Source organism: Rhamphochromis longiceps, linkage group LG17 (assembly GCF_057381845.1).
Source record: "Rhamphochromis longiceps isolate RC_006_pf linkage group LG17, R_longiceps_female_GT1.1, whole genome shotgun sequence".
In the NCBI taxonomy this organism is placed as follows: Eukaryota; Metazoa; Chordata; class Actinopteri; order Cichliformes; family Cichlidae; genus Rhamphochromis; species Rhamphochromis longiceps.
In genome coordinates this window covers 3755307-3776719 of record NC_140573.1, presented here as the reverse complement: position 1 = coordinate 3776719, position 21413 = coordinate 3755307, and the positions used below count along the sequence as shown (strand labels likewise).

At 41.9% G+C, this 21413-nt stretch overlaps 1 protein-coding gene across 5 annotated transcripts in view; it reads left to right on the top strand.

Moving 5' to 3' along the window:
- Window positions 1-21413, top strand: part of osbpl8 (oxysterol binding protein-like 8) — a 98086-nt gene continuing 76673 nt past the window's right edge. For 3 of the 5 annotated variants that reach the window (XM_085387827.1, XM_085387826.1, XM_085387821.1), the window contains exon 1: window positions 1-355. The gene's annotated coding sequence lies outside the window, so the exon portion shown is untranslated. Of the gene's footprint in view, window positions 356-16345; window positions 16538-16811; window positions 16878-21413 lie in introns of those variants that run through there. The other 2 variants (XM_085387823.1, XM_085387822.1) reach the window with 2 other exon arrangements.

Genomic DNA, 21413 nt, shown 5'->3' with positions numbered 1-21413 from the left:
TACTTCGTTTACCACAAAAACAGTCCTGATAGAATCGTGCAGGCACGCTGGTGGCTAACAAATAGACCGCGGACTGCTGGTAAATAAATATTAGAAAGTGTGTTAGCATTGTCAAAGTTGATTTTAAACATTTCAGACATTAAAACTGGACCTACGTGAAGCCAGCGGGCTGAGGAAACCGCGAGTCATCACTCGCTGACGCTGCCCAAAGACGAGTACCACCCGTAAACATTAACACATCTAAAGCTAACTGTTAGCAGACCGACACACGCCCCGGAGGACTGCTTTTAAATATTTACAGACAGCCTTTTCCTTTCGTGGCACAGCATAACAGGAGACCTCCGGTGGAGCCAAGGTAAGCTCAAACAAGCAAAGAAAAACACCGAAATGAAAGCTAACCCCACTGCCTGCTGTTGATTACAGGCGGCTAGCATAATTGCTAATTGTGTTTGTGGTTGACTGACAGCCGTGACTACAGACGGTTTGTGCGTATTATTGTGTAATAAATCAGGATTAGAGGTAGGGACCGTAGCAGCTCCCGCATCTTCATGCGCTGCACTTGTGCCCCCGGCATCTGTCCCAAATAAAACTCCACATTTAGCCTGTTGGTGTTAGTTAATTCAACGCGAATGCACCCCAGGGCAACGCGCTGAGTGATGAGGCTGGCTAAATTTGGATTTCCTGCCGCCCGCTGTATCCGGGTGATGTATGGGAGAAGCTGTGGATTATAAACCACACCAGCCTTTGCCACTTCAGCGGGTCTAGTGCTGATAATGTTGTTGCTTTTCTAACCCCCACCCCACCCCACCCATGCTGCCTTTCAGTCATATCTCGCTGCAGTGTTGGATGTCTGCAGCTCTGTTTCCACTTTCACTTGACAGGAGACAAGCACTGAAACAGGAGAATCACAGGGTAGCAGCAGCTCTTGCTAACTGTGTCAGACAAGCAATGCATCCGGTGGATCCTGGCGTGGTGTCTGATATCTGATATTACCATGTCATGGTGTCCACCTGCGATTTAACAGTGTTTTCTATGCCATACTCCTTTTTTTCTTGCTACTCAAAATATGCAGTGAGATGGTGAAATTATGTTGGGAACTAAATCTTGGGACCAGACTTGGCATCTGGCACTCATAAATTTATATTTGCAATATTTCCATATTTCCGTCCTGTGCCAGTGTGCATGTAAATAAGGGCAATCCCACACTTTCCATGGCAAACCTTTATTGAGGTGTGCAGTCCAAGGTCACGGGAATAACCAGCTCATTTGCCAGTCAAAAGGAGTTTCCACTCAGACCTTTTTTGAAGCACTGCTTGTTCCCTGCACACATATGGCTTTCAGTTTGAATGCTAGTTCTACTTTGAGAGCGCAGGCATGATATTAATGCTGACATGCAGAGGAAAAAATAGAGAACTCATTTCACTTTTGTTTGTTTGTACGGTGATATAAGCGTCAGCAGTGCCTGGAAAAAAGGAAGCCGAGATGATTTCCCACAGGTGTATTTCCGTGCGTGAAAAAATAAGTGGTTGTTTCTTCCTCAATAAGTCAGACATGTCAAAAATGAAGCCTAGAAGCCAGAATCGGCCAGGCAAGGATTCCAGCCCAGTGGACAGCCTTAGAAATTGTGAACAAGTACATAGATTTGTAACCATATATTTTTTAGAAGTTTTACAGCTTTTCCTATTGATAAAGACCATCTCGCCCCAACACACACACACACACACACACACACACACACACACACACACACACACACACACACACACACACACACACACACCACTCCATTACCATTCACACTACACCAAAGTAATTAAGTAATAGATAAACATGACAAAAAGTTCCTGTTTTTCCATTATGATATAGATTATTTTTTTACAGGACATTATTGATATTATTGGACAGTTTGGGCATTGAACTACCAAAAGTGACTGTAATTTTACACATTTATCACATAGGTTCAGTGGTCTGGTGAACTTAAGAGCCAAGTGTAGGGCTGTATGTACCACGGTGTAAAATGACTTTGACATCCCTGCAATAAGTCGACCTCACAGTTTGTTTTTTAACTTAAAAAGTGTATCTGTCAGTTATCGCAGCCTTCATTTATTTTTGATTTGACTAATTTATTACATTTCAGTGTATATTTGTGGTCTCAAGTCAGAGCATGTAGTTTTTTGTCTGGTGTGATTCTGACCCATGTTGTTCTGGGGTGGAGACCAGGAAGCAGGTTCAGCAAACTCTGTGAGTCTAATAATAAATGCCGGGTTGATTTTTCTTGTTCTGGGAAGACTGATCAGAGTTATTTCAATCAGCTCTTGAGTTTGCTCACCTTGAGTTAAGTGTGTACGTAAAGTAGCGAAAGCAAGCGATCTTCAGTGGAATCTGCTACCACGACTCACCATGGCAACGGGCAGATAAAGAACAGAATCTCCTTTTTTTTTTTTTTTTTAATCCAGCGGAGCGAGTAAATGAACACATGCCCGACCATGATACTTATCTCAAAAATTTGGGGGGGGGAGTTATTTTATTAGCTTTGTCCACACTGTTATCATCTGTGAGAGTATAAAAATTTGTTATAAAGCATCTAATTTGGGGTCATTATTTACTCAACCTGAATTTTCATTAGATTAAGCTTGAATCTTGATTTGACAGTTAATTTTCAAAGCTCCAGATCTGCCCCCAAGCAAGTTTTTTTTATTAAATAAAAAGTGTTTTTTTTCCCAGTAATTTAACTTTGTAAAAAAAAAAAAAAATTTCGCTGGATAAAAATGAGTAATGACATTTACAGAAAAAACTTTGCTTTAATGTTCCTGACTTTAACCATGTGTAATTGCTAATATTAGACTTCACTGACTAATATTAGTCAATATGGCTGTTTTAAAGCCACAGTAGAGATGTTTTACTGAGTTACTGTTAATACTAAGAGTTGAGCAATTGTAACTGTTTAACATCTAACTTAAAAAAAAATAGAGGGCAGCTTTCCAAATCTAATGAAGGTAAAGTTTCATCCATAAAGGGAAAAAGTGTTATAGCTAAGCTTACATAAATTGAAATATTTCAGTGTAGTTTGGAAGGGTTAGGCATTAAATGGTGTTTTAAAAATGGGGAACATAACCTGTTCCTGACAGTTTTAGTTTTGATTCTCTCACTGCAGACTCGGTGCTGTTTAAGGGTTTGGAAGTAAAGATAAAATCTAAACTCACAATTTTAACATAAGCTTAGTTTAGGGTAGATGTTCTGTAGAGAATATACTGGTCAGTAGTGATTTCACGTCTGTTAATCTCTAATCTGGAACCTAAACATCTACGGCATAAGTTACCATGGCGATGTAATTTTAAATTTAATAGCTTTTTTTTTTTTTTTTTGGATACATGCGGGCTGTAGTTAAACATTCACCTTGTGTTACTGAAGCTGGTTAATTATTTTGAGCTCTGCAATGAGAGAGGCTTTTTTGCATATTATTTACCAAGGTGGTTATCTGGTTGTATGTTTATGCTCCACACTAGGGCTGCCACAAACGATTATTTTGATAGTCATTAGTCACCCATTATTTTTGCGATTAGTCGACTAATCAGATCATCATCCATTGGACGTACAGCTTATTGCACCAGCAGCATCTGCTCTTATATAACTATCATTAGCTTACAGCTTTAAGTGTTTAAGGTCTGTGCTAACTAAAAATAAAGACAAGATGATAGTTTATTAATTTTTAATGAAATTTGCAGATTGTTTCGGTGAAGTTTAATAAACTCCTTGCTTTCAAAAATATAACAGGACACCAGAGTATATTCTCCAGCGTCTCACACTTCTGATAATCAGCTGTCTGCTTGAAGTTTATTTAGCTGTGCAAAAACTATAACTTTAATCTCAGCCAAACCGATTTACTCAGGAACAAATAAAATACTAAAGAAAGCCAAACAATAACATTTTTAAGTTATCTAAGTGACTTATATATATGTTTAACCTGACTAGCAAAAGACGGCGGTGGGTTTGAAAACGATTTGCCGGGAGTCCGGTGTTCTCACGGCTCTAGTTAGCCTAGCCCCCGCCTAGCTAACGAGCTAGTGGGTAACAGACGTCTCCGAAAACGTCGGAGCGCTTTTGAAAATATGTGGTGTCTTGATAAACTGAGCAGATATTTGAGGTTTACACAGCTACATTCCTGCCTGAAAATATGTTAAACGTTTATTTTGTGACCCAGAAAGAATAATAAGAGTAAAGTTAAAACTAACTAGCTGCCGCCATTGTTGACAACTGCGCTGGGCTGCGCTATGAATTCTGGGACACAGCTTCTTCTTCTTCGGGGTTTAACGGCAGCTGGCATCCTTGTACATGTAGTGCTGCCATCTTCTGTTTCAGTCCGTTATTACACTCTTAAATCCTACTACGCATTCCTGCATCCTTTGTGGTCTTACAAAGCTTCAAACGATGCGTCGACTATTAAATTAGTCGTCGACGATTTTAATAGTCGACATAATCGTGACTAGTCGACTAATCGTGGCAGCCCTACTCCACACAATTCAAATACATAGGTAAATTAGCTATGCTTAAAAATTCTAAGCAAATCAGCCTTTATTTGTGGGACAGGGCGCCTGTACAGCTGTTCTCTGTGGAGCTGTGAAGTGTAGGCTCATAATTTTGTCACCTATTGTTATTTCATTTCTACAGTCTCCATAGGAAACGGAGGAAACTGTCAGTGGTTCTGCTGTATATTTGACTTGATGCTGACATTGTCATTGTCACCCACAGAATAGTAGTACCAATAGCCAGCTGCCAACTCTATGGATGCACTAAAATTATTATTTTTTTCAGACGTTTCATCTGCTACAAACATTCTGTAGTTGTTATTAGTGTTTGCTGTTGAAGCACTTCTCTGAAAAGCATATTGCTTTCCAGTTAAATAATGACACTCATAGCATGTTTGCTTCCCACCCGTCATATCTCCTAAATTATACTGCTGTGCAGTGCTAACATTTTCTAGACAAATGCCCTGTGACAGACTGGTGACCTGTCCAGGGTGTACCCTGCCTCTCATGCTATGATAGCAGGGATAGACATCAAGCCCCTGACCCTGAAGCGGATAAGGAAGGAAATCAGTGAACACATGAATGAGTGAAATGTACAGCTTGAAACTTTGAAATTGAAATAGTTAAAAATTGCTGCTATGTGTGTTTGTAACGTAGACCGAGAACAGGTGGTGCTTATCTCAGCTGATACCGGATATAAGCCTAGAGCCTGGGGAAATAAAGTATGCTTTTATAGGCTCTAATCATATTTACTGTCTTTAAAGGGAATCACAGCAACAACATCACCGACAGCCTCCCCTGCTCACAGGCACAGACTCACCTGAAAACAAGTAGGGATGCACTCATCTGACTTTCAGTCCTGATACAGATACCTTGGCTTTGGGTGTTGGCCGGTACCAAAGACTCATTGGATACTAGTATTGAATTAATAAACGTGGTTCCACACTGTGCGGAAGAGACTGTGCAGTTTTTCTAGCTCAGAAAGCTCCTTTGGGAATGAATACACAAGTAACCACAATATGTATATGAAATCTAGATTTCCTTATTTCTGACCATTTGATAGACAAAAGTGTCTGTTATGTGTGAGCAAAGAAACCCAAATAAACAAAAGTCAAAATAATTCAGCTAATAGTGATATTACTTTGTCCCAGGCTTACTTTTCTTTAGATTTCATTTCAGTGCTTTGTTTCTCCTCTCTTCCTGTGCTCGTTGTTTCACCGTGTGAGCATGCAGAGTGCGGCAGACAGAAGATGCAAATCAAAATAACAAAAACATTTAAATGCAATAAGAGTTTTCCAACAGTTTTGCAAACTAGCCAGCAAAATTAAAAAAGTGAGAATGTGGTCATGAAAAGCACCACCCATGGCAATTTTTTCATCATCGGCCTATTTGACTGGTGTTTGTAATTAAATAGCTGTAATGTTACAAACTACTGACCTGATCAGTTTCATAAAAGAATTGAATAAGGTCACTGTGGCTATCAAAGGATGAATGTCTAATATAAATATGTGATTGTTGCATCACTATTTGAACAGTGTTAGGAGCTCTAACTAATGATGCTTTGATTCTCAAGTTATTGAAATGCCAGGATAAGTGCATCAGAGCGGAGTAATCTCCCCAGCTGGGATGTCCGGGCAACTGGATGCGGTTTGGCTGATTCGATGCATTGGCTCTGACAAATACCAGATGTGCTCAGAGTGAGATAGTGGGCCCTCATTTTTTTGTCGTGGATTTATCCATCAGCGGTACAAAAATAAGATTACATTCTGGCATACTTCTCCCTAGGGTGTAGCTCAGCAGCCTTTATTGCCATCTGTAAGAAGGTTATCTGAGGCTCACCAATAAAAAAAAAAAAAAAAAACATGAACAAACAGCTGTTTTAATTCCAGTGAAACCACATAACTGTGTGGACCTTTCATTGTTGCCTGACTGCCATTGGGCTCAGACATCAAACAGAAGTGAACAAACGCACCTTCAATTTGTTTAATTTGTGCTGTCTCTGGTAGGGCTGTTCGATATAACGATATATATCGGATGACGATATAAAAACATCTATCGTTTCATTTTACGCTATCGTTTGTTTCGTGGTGTCACAAAATAAACTGTTTACAGCAATATTTTTTCATCGTTTTGATGGTCACTGTAGTGGCTATATTAATTTCTTAAAGTTCTCTCTTTCTCTTATATTTAATATAACCACACTACGGACGGACAAGGGCCTGTTTTTGTGCGTTGTCGTTAGCAACAACGACGGTAACACCATCGCGTGTCCGCTTGTTTTCCACATAAACCTTTCACAATAAAGCTCAAGATCCTGTTGAGACTTTTCAAAATAAACTGAATCACGTGAAAGAGTATGCAGAGTATTTACGGATGAGAAGCAAAAAAGAGCCGTCAGGTGCTAAAAAATAAACCTTAGACTCAAACGTTAGAACAGGCTTTTCACCGCAGCACGCCGTGTAATAAATACTCACAAAGAAAACGGCGGCCGTTACAACTTATGTCTAAAAATGTATCGTTTCATGCATCGGCTAAAACACTCGACTCAGCTACACGACGTCCAGCTGGAAACACTTGTTACATTTTTGTGATTTATATCGTTATCAGGACGATAGAATTCTTATATCGGGATATGGGATTTTGGTCATATCGCACAGCCCTAGTCTCTGGTGATGAAAGGATTCAGATCTGTGTGGTTTCTTGTATCAGCCTTGCTTCAAGTCCAATGCCAAGCCAGATTTGTCATTTGACCAAAAGAGAGCGGGACTGTGGAGATCTTTTTAAGTGTCCCAGCCAATTAAATTCAGTGTCCACCCTCACTGGGGCTTTGAGCAGAGCTTTGGAAGTAGGGAGACCTCATAAATGTCCACCTGATTGTGTTGCTGGGGAGATCGTGGCTCAAGAGTTGGGAGTTCGCCTTGTAATCGGAAGGTTGCCGGTTCGAGTCCCGGGTTGGACAGTCTCAGTTGTTGTGTCCTTGGGCAAGACACTTCACCCGTTGCCTACTGGTGGGGGTCAGAGTGCCCGGTGGCGCCAGTGTCCGGCAGCCTCGCCTCTGTCAGTGGCTGTGGCTATAATGTCGCTTGTGTGAATGTGTGTGAATGGGTGGATGACTGGTTGTGTAAAGCGCTTTGGGGTCCTTAGGGACTAGTTAAGCGCTATACAAATACAGGCCATTTACCATAAAGATTTGCTTCTTGTTTTGTTAGACACGTGATGGGTGAAGCCTTGTGCATAGTTTAAATTGAGTTAGTTTTTTCTTGCAAAACATGAGAAACATCATTAAAAAGGGTACAGTTGGAACTTCCACGTAGGGGTGGGTGATATAAACGATATACGATAGAAATGATATAAATTTGGCCAACGATAGAGATTTTGACTGTATCGCTCTTTCGCGATAGCGCATGTTGATGATGTCATCAAGCTGCGCCTGTTTTGGTTGAAAGCATCGCAGCGGCTAAAACAATTATCATCTGCAAATTATGGCGGGCGACAGTCATAGCAAGGAGATGAAGCACTGTTGAAATATGGGGAAAGCCGAAAACTGCATTTCCTCCACTTCCGTAACGTTGATTCATTAATGTTGAATTCTCTCGCAGCTACTCTGTTCCCATGTTGTTGCAGTATATTAATAACTAACCTCGTATTGTGGATGAATGATCTCAGTTGTTCTCCTGACTGACGTTTGGCCCGTGTACAGCATCCTGCTATGCGACTGCATTTGTCCCTGACCACCAGAATCCCTCACGTTAACTTTTATCGAGTGGAAAAAAAGTTGGCGTTCATCCTCCAGCTTCACTGTGCTAATGTTATGCTAACATAGCTGTGTCGCTAGCAATCACGTAGCACATCATTATATACCAGGTAGTCCAACTTCAGTAACCCTGCGAACGCCACTGCTGTTTAGTTTTCTGTCTTCATTTATGTTGGAAGTGGTAGCAGAGCTGTACGTTTGAATTAGTTTCAAAAATCTCTGTCAGAACATGGTATGAAATGTTTAGGTGGAAACTAGCGAGCTAACTTCCTGCTAACTTCTAACTCCGTTAAATTTAATAAATTCTGTTTTCATGGATGCCTGGATGTAAAACTTAATTGTTACACCCGATAAAGCAGCAACGCTGATGATTTTATTAAAGATGAAAGAATTTGGACCGTTTTTAACTCTCAGTATTCGTTTGACTTTGGGACCTGAAGTTGACGGAGTTTTGGACCCAGATTACTCCGCGAAGCTCCTCACTACGGCAGCCGTAATGCTCTGACAATCCATCAAGCTGTGCGGCTTACCAAAGTTGTACTAAAACATTTTTTTAACAGATTTCCGCAGAAATCTGTTCGAGGTCAGTAAGCACAATCAGAATTCATACATAAGTCACACTGTCGATTTTGAGAAAATTAAAGGATTTTTAGTGTGGAAAATATGTTATACAGAAGAAAAGAATATATCATGATATATATCGTTACCGCACATGCTTCAAATTATATCGCGATATGAATTTTTTAAGCCATATCGCCCAGCCCTACTTCCACGTGTTCGACAATAAAGCGTCATTTCAAAATTGTTAGTTAAATTATTATTAAAGTGAGTGAGACTGTGATCACCGTGGAACCTTGATGTCCTTCAGAACTGTCACTACCAGCTTCTTGGCATCTACAAGTTAGTGCTTCAAATCTTCCTCCAAAAAACATGCCCTGTCTGAGCTCATAGGTTGACTCATGAATGGCATAAAGCTTGTCTTAGCACAGGGAGTGGAGCTGTAGGTGTGTGTAACCAGTGACCACACCTGACATTATACAGACAATGTTTTAGCTGTGTTTAAAAAAAAAAAAGTTCAGGATAAAACAGTTGACAGGAGGCACATGTGATTACCTGTGAATCCTGTTTTTAACATTCAGCTTGAATGACAGCGATCCTCTGGTAAAGCTGTAAGAAGGGATCTGTGTTATATGTCAGTAACGTGTTATATAATTGACCTCTGCTACTGCTATGGGTGTATTGTTCTTATACTCTTTGGGCAAAATGTTTGGAACATTTTTCACGTGTAGTGGCTAACAAAGAGAAAAATGATTTTATCAGATCATGCATCCATTGGGCGTACAGCTTATTGCACCAGCAGCATCTGCTCTTATATAACTATCATTAGCTTACAGCTTTAAGTGTTTAAGGTATGTGCTAACTAAAAATAAAGACAAGATGATAGTTTATTAAATTTAAATGACATTTGCAAATTGTTTCGGTGAAGTTTAATAAACTCCTTGCTATTGTTGGGAAATCAGTTTTACCCCGGTTCTTTTTATTCCTCGAACATCCAGAGATGGCACCGGACTCAGTAGTCATTTTCACAAAATCTTTATTCATCTTCATTTAAGCATGCACTTCTAGAAGGGAAGACGAGGCCGGTGTCCCTCTCTAAATCTTCACCCCTTTGTTAGTTACAGCCAGCTTTATAGAGGTGACCCCATCATAAAACCCCCCACGGTGTGCTGCAAACTATGTCTATGTGCACGAGCACATGAATGCCTACATGTGCTCGTTCCCTCGTGTCTATGTGAGTGCTCGTGTGTGACTGTGTACGCATACCTGTGTGTATGTGTGAGTGCACATGAGTGAGTGTGCGTGTGGATGTGTGTGTTTTGATCGGTGTAGGTAACTCCCTAGAGGTCATAAAACCCCTCTCCCTTCCAGACCAGTTATCCAGTTACAAATGTTGAGACCCCCACCCTAAAATATCCTCTGGGGAATTTCCACTCAGTGGGGGAGAGGCCTCCTACACTCTACTCCTAAGTTCACGACACAGTGAGGCCTTTATTACTTTAAGGGCAGTATCAATGTCTCTACAATAGTTCTACATTCTATGATAACACATTTCTAAACTCTAAAATAAGCTAAACATTCTACACTATCTAAAATATAACAGGACACTGGAGTACATTCTCGAGCATCTCACACTTCTGATAATCTGCTTGATGTTTATTCAGCTGTGTAAAAACTATAACTTTAATCTCAGCCAAACCGATTTACTCAGGAACAAATAAAATACTAAAAAAAAAGCCAAACAATAACATTTTTAAGTTATCTAAGTGACTTATATATGTTTAACCTGAGTAGCGAAAGACGGCGATGGTTTGCCGGGAGTCCGGTGTTCTCACGGCTCTAGTTAGCCTAGCCCCCGGCTCGCTATCGAGCTAGTGGGTAACAGACGTCTCCGAAAACGTCGGAGCGCTTTTGAAAATATGCGGTGTCTTGATAAACGGAGCAGATATTTGAGGTTTACACAGCTACATTCTCGCATGAAAAAATGTTAAATGTTTATTTTGTGACCCAGAAAGAATAATAAGAGTAATATTCAAACTAACTAGCTGCCGCCATTGTTGAAAACTGAGCAGGGCTGCGCTATGAATTCTGGGACACAGCTTCTTCTTCGGGGTTTAATGGCAGCTGGTATCCTTGTGCACTGCAGTGCTGCCATCTTCTGTTTCAGTCCGTTATTACACTCTTAAATCCTACTACTTATTCCTGCATCTTTTGGGGTCTTACAAAGCTTCAAACGACGCGTCGACTATTAAATTTTTGATAGTTGAAGTAATCGTGACTAGTCGACTAATTGTGGCAGCCCTAGTTCCCAGTGTTCTTCATGTTTTACTTACAACCCCACCGGGAAGCTAAATTCCATGTTGTTACTTCATATTTTCTGGTGTTTCTTCTTTTCCATTCTTCTATTTTAAAATGTGATGCAGCTATGATGTGTTTTTAAAATACCAAGGCAAAAAAGAAGGCCAAAATTGCCTTGTTCTTATTAGCAAAAACAAAAGTCATGATTTTTCATCAAGGATCTGTTAGATGGATGCATATGAGCAGTCCTTGATGACGTTGAATTTTTCTGTCCTCAACTGAAAGCATGACATTTCATCTGTAGCATACACAGACATCCACACCTCTGAAGTCTCCAGCGTCTCACAGCTCAGTTGCAAGGCTCTTCATCCAACTTAGCAGACACTAGTGTTAGACTGCTGGGATTTACCAGAATAGGAAAATTATAGCAAGAATTATGAAAAAAGATGCATATAGCTATATGTTCTTATTGCCTTTACCACAATTTTTCATGATATAAAAAAAGAAAGAGAAACTGGTGCCGACCGAAGAGGTTCTGGTCTTTCAACAATTGAAAATCACCAGGACTGTGATTTCTTTATTTACTTATTGTAAGTAGGGTTTAATGTATTCAAGTTGGAAATGTTTTTCCCCTGTCGAATGTGTGAAAATATTATTGGCTTTTGTTATGTTATTGTTAACAGAGTCTTTGTCTTAATTATATGCAGATCAATCATGCATATGTAATCAGCCCAAAAGCTTATTTTGAACCAGGAAAACCCTGCAATTGGTACACACTGATATTACAAATAGTACTTAAAAATATAGTGATTCATAATCAGTGTTCATTTTTACAGCAGTCACAGTCTTTTGACCAAAACGTCAGTTACTTTTAGTCATCATTTAGGCAGCTAAGCTTTCAGTTTTAGCTGAGAAAATATCATAAGATTATAACAGACTAATGATTCAGTTGAGTAAAATATAACGTGTACATTTTTTTCCGCATTTCTACCGATGAGAGTTACTCCACATGGTTTACAAAGTGTTTTATTTTCCTTGACATTAAACATGAAATATGTCCATACATCTTCTCTTCTCTTTCTTCCAAGTGTTGACACTGTGTCTCGTTTTCATGAGAAACAGAGAGCATGGAAGTTGGCGGTTCTGTTTCCAGGGTCAGATCAAACCTGTGTGACTGAGCTCACCCCACAAGGAGATTCCTTCTCATTGAATCTCCAAAGGTTGATTCTGTTCATCTGGACGTAGCGTTTTGTGGGAGAAACGTTTCGTCACTCATCCAAGTGACTTCTTCAGTCTCAGCTGACTGCAGATTTCCCCAATCTTATAAACAGTACATTTGCATAATGACTGAAACCAGCCCACTGAAGGGACAATGGGCTGGGAGGTCAGTTCTGAATCATAATTATTCCTCCCAGCCCATTGTCCCTTCAGTGGGCTGGTTTCACAATTTACAACCCAGTCATGATCTATTGGTGCACACAGTTATAGTCTGCTCAGTTGAATCTCTCTTACTGAGCTGAAGGAGTTACAGGTGTTGTGCATGCTCTGCTTTCCGGTGTCCTGCTTCACACATTCCGAACTCTTGAGTCCTGCAGACAGCTGCAGCTCTTTGAGGGATGCACAATGCATCGCTTTTGATGTTGCTGTTTGATACAGCAGGACGGGAAGGCATTGTTTTGCTGAGCTCATGTTCACAGAGAGTGTACAATGTTCACCAAATATCAAATTTTATATTACACCAGAATCCTGGAACCCATTATTGTAGTTAACAAAATCTTACCTATTTTAAGCTTTTGCCAAACATTTATATCAATCACTGAGTCCTCTGCATCTCCTTCGTGCTGTTGGCAGAAGCACTTCGGAAATCTCCACAAGTCCGGCTGCAGTAATCCGTCCGGGCTAAGCCGTGACCTGAGAGAAAAAGGTTGTGGCTGTGACGTAAACTCACATACAAATACATCACATGGATTTTCCACTTGGAGTGTCACATCTATAAGCTTTTTCTTACTAATGTTTCGCGGCACCAGTGATCACAGCTATTCATGATAGGCCAGTGAGGAAGAAAGGAGCTAAACTTAGCTGATACTGTCATCCAGAGCAACTTATTAAGAGGTCATTCATCTGCACTGGATCCCCAGTGTGTCATAATCATCATAATGTAGCTGTAATAAAGATGCACTGACTTCCCTGAAATGCAGTGATGACAAAAGAAAAAAACAGGCCTTAACAAAGAAACTTAATAAAGTCAGTATTTTTACATGTCAAGTTTGTTATTTATTGTCAATATTTTGTTGTGCAGCTTGTCTGTCTTCTCAACAGTCCTTTAACTGCTGCTTTGTGGGGGCATCGTCCACCTTTGTTCCAGATTAGGCAGCCTTTACTGAGTCTCTTTTCAAGGCTTTGGGGGGACGATTGTAGTTATTTCTTCAACAATGAATAGAATAGAATAGAATAGAATTCAACTTTATTGTCATTGCACATGCACAGGTACAGGGCAACGAAATGCAGTTTGCATCCATCCAGAAGTGCTTTAGTGATATAGGTATATTACAATATATATTAGCAATAGTATAGATATGTAAGTATATTACAGAAATGGGTCTATTATGGTATGTTATAATGTACACGGTATGAAGTATGTTGTGAATATTCTATAACTAAGTATGTACAGGCTGTAGTGAGTACAAGCTATGAACAGGATATAAATATGAAAAACTATACAGAATATGAAATAAATAACTTTACAGAAATCTGAGATATACAGCTATACAGAAATGGGAACTATGCAAGTTGTAAACAGTTGTAGGATTAAAGATTATTGAATGTACAGAATGATTATTTACACAGAGCTATACAGTAGTGCAGTTATGATAAGTGAGGGTGTAGATAGTTTCTACAGAGGCTATATAAAGTGCTAGTGGTTGTGAGTGGTGGTTCAGTCCATGTTATTATTGTGTGTTTGAGGGTACAGTTGTCCATTGTGTGTGTGTATGTTCAGTCCATGAGTTTAACGTGGGTCAGATGTCAGGAGGCAGAGTTCAGGAGTCTGACAGCTGTGGGGAAGAAGCTGTTCCGGTACCTGGTGGTCTCCTGTAGCGCCTCCCAGAGGGCAGGAGGGTGAAGAGTCCATGTGATGGGTGACTGGGGTCTTTGATGATTTTCCCAGCCCTTTTCAGACACCGCTTCCTGTAGATGTCTTTTATGGCAGGAAGTGGTGCTCCGGCGATGCGCTGGGCAGTTTTCACGACCCTCTGCAACACCTTCCGGTCCGAGGCAGAGCAGTTCCTGTACCAGACTGTTATACAGTTGGTCAGGATGCTCTCGATGGTGCAACGATAGAAGTTCACCAGGATGTCTGAGGACAGGTGGTTCTTCCTCAGAGTCCTCAAGAAGAAGAGGCGCTGGTGAGCCTTCTTGACCAGCTTGGAGCAGTTGGTCGTCCAGGTGAGATCCTCGGAGATGTGGACTCCCAGGAACTTGAAGCTGCTCACACGCTCCACAGCCGTCCCCTTAATGTGGATGGGTGGATGTGGGTCAGCATTCCTCCTGTAGTCCACGATGAGCTCCTTGGTCTTCTCAGTGTTAAGCAGCAGGTTGTTTGTGTCGCACCACTCAGCCAGACGATCCACCTCCTCCCTGTAGGCGGCCTCATCGTTGTCACTGATGAGGCCAATCACCGTGGTGTCATCTGCAAACTTAATGATGGTGTTGGAACCATCAGCAGGTCTGCAGTCGTGGGTGAAGAGGGAGTAGAGGAAAGGGCTCATCACACAGCCTTGTGGTACACCGGTGTTCATTGTGATGGTAGATGAGCAGTGGTTATCCAGCCGGACATGTTGGGGGCGGTTGGTCAGGAAGTCCAGTAACCATTTGCAGATGAGGGAACTGATGCCCAGGTCTGTCAGTTTCCTGATGAGTTGTGAGGGGTGGATTGTATTGAACGCTGAACTGAAGTCTATAAACAGCATTCTGGCGTAGGTGTTGTTGTTGTCCAGGTGTGAGAGGACAGAGTGCAGTGCGATGGAGACTGCATCCTCTGTGCTCCTGTTCTGGCGGTATGCGAATTGGTGAGGGTCCAGGGTGGGGGGGAGACAGGATTTGAAGTGTGCTAGGACCAGCTGCTCTAAGCACTTAGTGATGATGGGGGTGAGTGCTACTGGGCGGTAGTCATTGAGGCAAGATGGGTTGGAGTTTTTGGGTATCGGGACGATGGAGGTGGATTTGAAGCAGGCCGGTACCACAGCGTGGGCCAAGGACAGATTGAATATGTCTGTGAGCACTCCTGCAAGCTCCCCAGAACACGCTCTGAGAACACGCCCGGGGATGCCATCAGGACCTGCAGCCTTGTGGACATTGATCCTGCTCAGCACCGCTCCTACATCGGTGGGGGAGAGAGTCAGAGGTTGGTGGTCTGGCGTCATGTCTGCTTTGGTTGTGGTTGTGGGGTTCCCTCGCTCAAAACGAGCATAAAAGTTGTTGAGCTCGTTGAGGAAGGAGACATCAGAGGATGCGGGGGAGGGTTTGGTGGTCCTGTAGTCTGTAATGGTCTGGAGTCCTTGCCACATTCGTCGGGGGTTGGAGTTGGAGAAGTGTTCTTCTACCTTCTTTTTGTTCAGTTCAGTTCAGTTCAGTTCATTTTTATTTCAAACATTTCAAACATGTGCCTTCACAATCATTACAAAATATCATTCCATTATTTGTTTGAAAAGGAGTAGGCTGAAGTATTTACTTATTTGTCCCTACCCCCTCAAGTTTTACCTCTCATTCATTTAATTTTTTTTTTGTCTTAAATTAAACAAACAACATATGAAACATATAAACATATGAAGTAAAACAAAACATAACATACATAAATCAAAAACAAGAAATTAGCAAGCCCCACCACAGTATAGTTTCTTTCATATGAAAAATACAGAATGTGTATATTTGCAGATACACAAGTTATGGAAAAACAACAAACCAAAACAAAACAAAAAAACAAAAAAACAACCAAAAAAGAACCGCAACACCATTACCAGCAACATTACCATCCTGGGTTAACCCCGTTTTCTTCATTCTTATACTTATTTAAAATTAGGTTTTTATATTTTACTTTAAACTGTTTTATGTTTTGACTGTCTTTTATTTCTTCTGTTAGACTGTTCCATAATTTAACTCCTGAAATTGAGTTTTTGTAATGGTGTTTGGCTTTTTTGATGCCCTTCTTTAGATTAGCCCTGGCTGTGCTGTAGGCGTGTGCATCTCCTGACCTAAAGGCAGTGTTGCGGGCCTTCAGGAGGAGACGAACATCCCGGTTCATCCAAGGCTTCTGGTTGGGGTACATGGTGATCCGTTTCTGGGTGGTGACACTGTCTGTGGTTTCGGAGATGTAATCCAGTACAGATGAGGCGTACTGGTCCAGGTCTGTGTGGGTGAACATATTCCAGTCTGTGTTTTTAAATCTGTCCTGGAGCACTGCCTCTGTCCCCTCTGGCCACACTTTAATTGTCCTCACAGCAGGTTTCACACGTTGGATGAGTGGTGAATACCTAGGTGTAAGGAACAGGGAGAGATGGTCCGATTGTCCAATGTGGGGGAGGGGTGTGGCTTTGTAGGCTCCAGCCAGGTTGGAATACACATGGTCTAAAGTCTTGTCTCCTCTGGTGTGGCAGGAGACATGTTGGTGGAATCTGGGGAGGACTGACTTTAAGTTGGTGTGGTTGAAGTCGCCAGCAACAATAACAATGAGAAGTTGAACTGAGGTATTGTTGGATGGTTAAGCCTTTGACTGTGCTCTGTTCTTGATTAGACTTTGGTTACAGTGTTCTAGCTGAGCTTAAAGGGAGGAAAACCGACTCTGCTTTATACATTTTTTGTTCTTTCTTAAAATGCCTGCATTCTTATTAACACCCTTCAAAGGCTTTCTATTACAGTGGTGTAATCTTCTTACATGGCTATGACTTTTGCACCATCCACCAAGGTCAGATGTATTCAGATAGCCTCTCATTGCAAAGCTTATTTAGCAAAGATTTAGGGAAGTGTTGAGGGAGAACTTGACTGTAGTGGTCTTCTAATTAATGCAGTCAGGTCACCCTTGACAATGAGACGTACTTTTAATGGATGCCACGAGTAATAGATTATCAGGTTATAGACTGCAAGTATAAAATCTGAAGTGTTTCCTACAGGTTTAGATTCAATCTGTGGAAAAGGTGTGGGGGGGGGTGTGCGACTGCATGCATGCATCCTGGGCCGGGTCGCGGGGGCAGGAGCCCAAGCAGAGAAGCCCAATCCTCCATCTCCCCAGCCGCCTCCTCTAGCTTGTCCGGGGGAACACCAAGCCGTTTCCAGGCCAGCCGAGAGATATAATCTCTCCAGCGCGTCCTGGGTCTGCCCCGGGGTCTCCTCCTGGTGGGACACGCCTGGAAAACCTCACCCAGGAGGCGCCCAGGGGGCATCCTTGTCAGATGCCCAAACCACCTCAACTGGCTCCTTTCAATGTGGAGGAGCAGCGGCTCTACTCTGAGCCCCTCCTGAATGGCTGAACTTCTCACCCTATCTCTAAGGGAGAGGCCAGCCACCCTTCGGAGGAAGCCCATTTCCGCCGCTTGTATTCGTGCTATATAAATAAAATTGAATTGAATTCGCAATCTCATTCTTTCAGTCACTACCCACTGTGCGTGGCCATAGGTTAGGGTAGGGGTGTAGATCGACTGGTAAATTTAGAGCTTCGCTTTTACACTCAGCTCTCTCTTCACCACAACAGACCGGTGCAGCGTCTGCATCACTGCGGCCGCTGCACCAATCTGTCTGTCGATCCCCCGCTCTCTTCTCCCATCACTCGTGAACAAGACCCTAAGATTCTTAAACTCCTCCACTTGGGGCATGAACTTGTCCCTGACCTGGAGTGGGCACTCCACCCTTTTCCGGCTGAAGACCATGGCCTCAGATTTGGAGGTGCTGATTCTCATTCCCACCGCTTCACACTCAGCTGCGAACCGTTCCAAGCAAACTCCCATGCACCCTCAAGTATCCTCGAGAGGATAAAGAGCTGATCCAGTGCTCCACGACCAGGACAAAAACCGCATTGTTTCTCCTGCATCTGAGGTTTCTTAAAGATGGGGAGCACCACCCTGGTCTGCCAGTCCAGGGGTACTGCCCCTGATCTCCACGCAACATTGTAGAGACGTGTTAACCAAGACAGCCTTACAACATCCAGACCCTTCAGGATCTCGGGGCGGACCTCATCAACCCCAGGGGCTCTGCCACCAAGGAGTTGTTTAACTGCCTCAGTGACTTCGCCCACAGAGATTGGCGGGTCATCCCCTTCGTCCCCAGACTCTGCTTCTGCCACAGAAGACGTGCCAGTGGGATTAAGGTCCTCGAAGTATTCCTTCGACCGCCCGCCAATTTTCTCAGTCAAAGTCGGCAGCACTCCAGGTAGAGCACCGCTTTCCCCTCCTGAGTCGCCTCAAACTGTGGTTTGCACAGAAGTCCAATAACAAAACACCACTCGGGTTCAGATCTGGGAGGCTGTTCCTCCCAATCACGCCTTTCCAGGTCTCGCTGTCATTGCCCACGTGAGCACTGAAGTCTCCCAATAGGACAACAGAGTCCTCAGGAGGAGCACCCTCCAGTGCCCCCACCCAGAGACTCAAAGAAGGCTGGGTACGCTGAACTGCCGCTTGGCGCATAAGCGCAGACAACGGTCAAGACCCGTTCCTTGACCCAAAGGCGAAGGGAACAAACCGTCTCGTCCACTGGGAGAAACCCCAACATACCGTAGCCCGCCGCCTTTCACCAGGGGCAACTCCAGACTGTTGCTCCTCTGCCGATACTTTTAAGAATCAAGTTTCTGAACTCTGACCCTCTAAAGAGGGGTTCATAGTAGGGCTGCAACGATTAGTCGACTAGTCACGATTACGTCGACTATCAAAATCGTCAACGACTGGTTTAATAGTTGACGCGTCGTTTGAAGCTTTCTAAGATCCCAAAAAACGCAGGAATAAGTAGCAGGATTTAAGAGTGTAATAACGGACTGAAACAGAAGATGGCAGCACTGCATGTACAAGGATGCCAGCTGCCGATAAACCCCGAAGAAGAAGAAGTAGCTCTGTCCCAGAATTCATAGGCAGCCCAGCTCAGTTTCCAACAATGGGGGCAGCTAGTTAGTTTTAATATTACTCCTGTTATCTTTCTGGGTCACAAAATAAACATTTAACATATTTTCAGGCAGGAATGTAGCTGTGTAAACCTCAAATATCTGCTCAGTTTATCAAGTCGTTTTCAAACCCACCGCCGTCTTTCACTACTCAGATTAAACATGATATATAAGTCACTTAGATAACTTAAAAATGTTATTGTTTGGCTTTTTTTAGTATTTTATTTGTTCGGTTTGGCTGAGATTAAAGTTATAGTTTTTACACAGCTGAATAAACGTCAAGCAGACAGCTGATTATCAGAAGTGTGAGATGCTCCAGAATTTACTCCGGTGTCCTGTTATATTTTAGATAGCAAGGAGTTTATTAAACTTCACCAAAACAATCTGAAAATTTCATTAAAATTTAATAAACTATCATCTTGTCTTTATTTTTAGTTAGCACCTTAAACACTAATAGGCTGTAAGCTAATGATAGTTATATAAGAGCAGATGCTGCTGGTGCAATAAGCTGTACGCTGTACGTCCAATGGATGATGATCTGATTAGTCGACTAATCGCAAAAATAATCTGACTAGTCGACTATCAAAATAATCGTTTGTGGCAGCCCTAGTTCATAGTTGTGTTTGTGTTTGTTTACACATGGTAGATTTTTGGTGTGAATTAAACACAAAGGGTGCAGATTGCTGAATGATTGAAAGTGGACAGGAAAGAAAGCAATGGAAGCGGTTCAAGAATGGGAAGAAGTAAACATCAAAGATTAAAAAAAAAAAAAAAAGCAGCATGAGAAACATACACAGTGGCTGTATTGGACAGAGTATGAGTTTTTACTGACACTCAGGTCCGTATGTTATAGCTTTGGTTGGAATAGCTCACTAAATGTAGTCCCACATATTTTGACACTTCACCCTGGTGAGCGTAACAGTTACAACATGTGAAAGACATTCTGCAAAACAGTGTGCAGCACGAGTGCACAACCATGCTATTCCCTTTAGACTGGTTAACTCAGCAGATCTCACAGCCGACCTCTGGAGTAGACCAAGAACTGTAGCTGGAGTTTGATTTGGTTTGGCTGTGAAATAAAAAAAGACTCACTGATATCGAGGGCCCTTGCAACAGCGACCCGCCCACTGTGTCAATAGGGAAACACAAGACTGGAAAGGCTGGGTAAATGTGATTGGTAATAGCTAAGCTGTCAAGGTAGTGTTCATTTTCCTTTGTTCAGTCTCCCTCCCCTCACCCCCAGTCAGTCGCAGAAGATGGCTGCCACCCCCTGAACCTCTGATGGAGGTCTTTTTCCTGTTAAAGGGTGTTTTTCTTTCCCACTATCGCCAAGTGGTTGGTCATATAGGGTTGTTTCAATATTGGGCTTTTCTCTTTTGTTATTGTAGGGTCCTTATAATATAAAGCGCATTGAAGGGACTGTTGTAATTTGGCACCATATTAAAAAAATGAATTAAAACGAGTCACTGAATGGAGTTGAGTGACCATTATCTGGACCCAGTGAAAGTGTCTGTGTAGGAAAAAACGTGATTGTCATGTGCTTTTATGTTTTTAATTTTTACATCCTTTCAGAATGAGAGTTAATTGTGTGTTAAGGTTTTAATACATCAGGAAATTGTTCAGGTTAATTTCATTTTGAATTTTTGTGGAATATTTAGTTGTGAATCTGATAAAAGTATTTGTGCGTCAAATCAGGTCCTGAAGATTCCCTCGAATTTCTGTTACTGTTGCTCCACACAGTTGTGTAATTCAGCTCATTAATTCCTCCTATTTAAGGAGGTTTTAATTTTTTTTCTTAATTTATTTTTTGTAATAACTGAGGAAAATTCTGGCCCTTTAATGGTATTTGATAAAGTTTCCAGAGAATTTGTGTAATGTTATAGAAGCCAGACTGTTTACCCCTTCAGGGAAACAACACTCAGACAAGCATAAGAACAATACAGGTCATGAAGTTGCTCCGACTTAATTATGTAAATTCACTGAAAAATGTGTCACAGGGCTACAGAGGTCAACAATGCTGAATGGCTCTGTTTGCTAAAAATAGCTGGTGCCCTCAGGATGCTCTCAGGTGCTATGGATAAAATAATCAAATTTCCTCTTACAGTTTACCATTTGATCTGTTGTCTGTTGACATTTCATC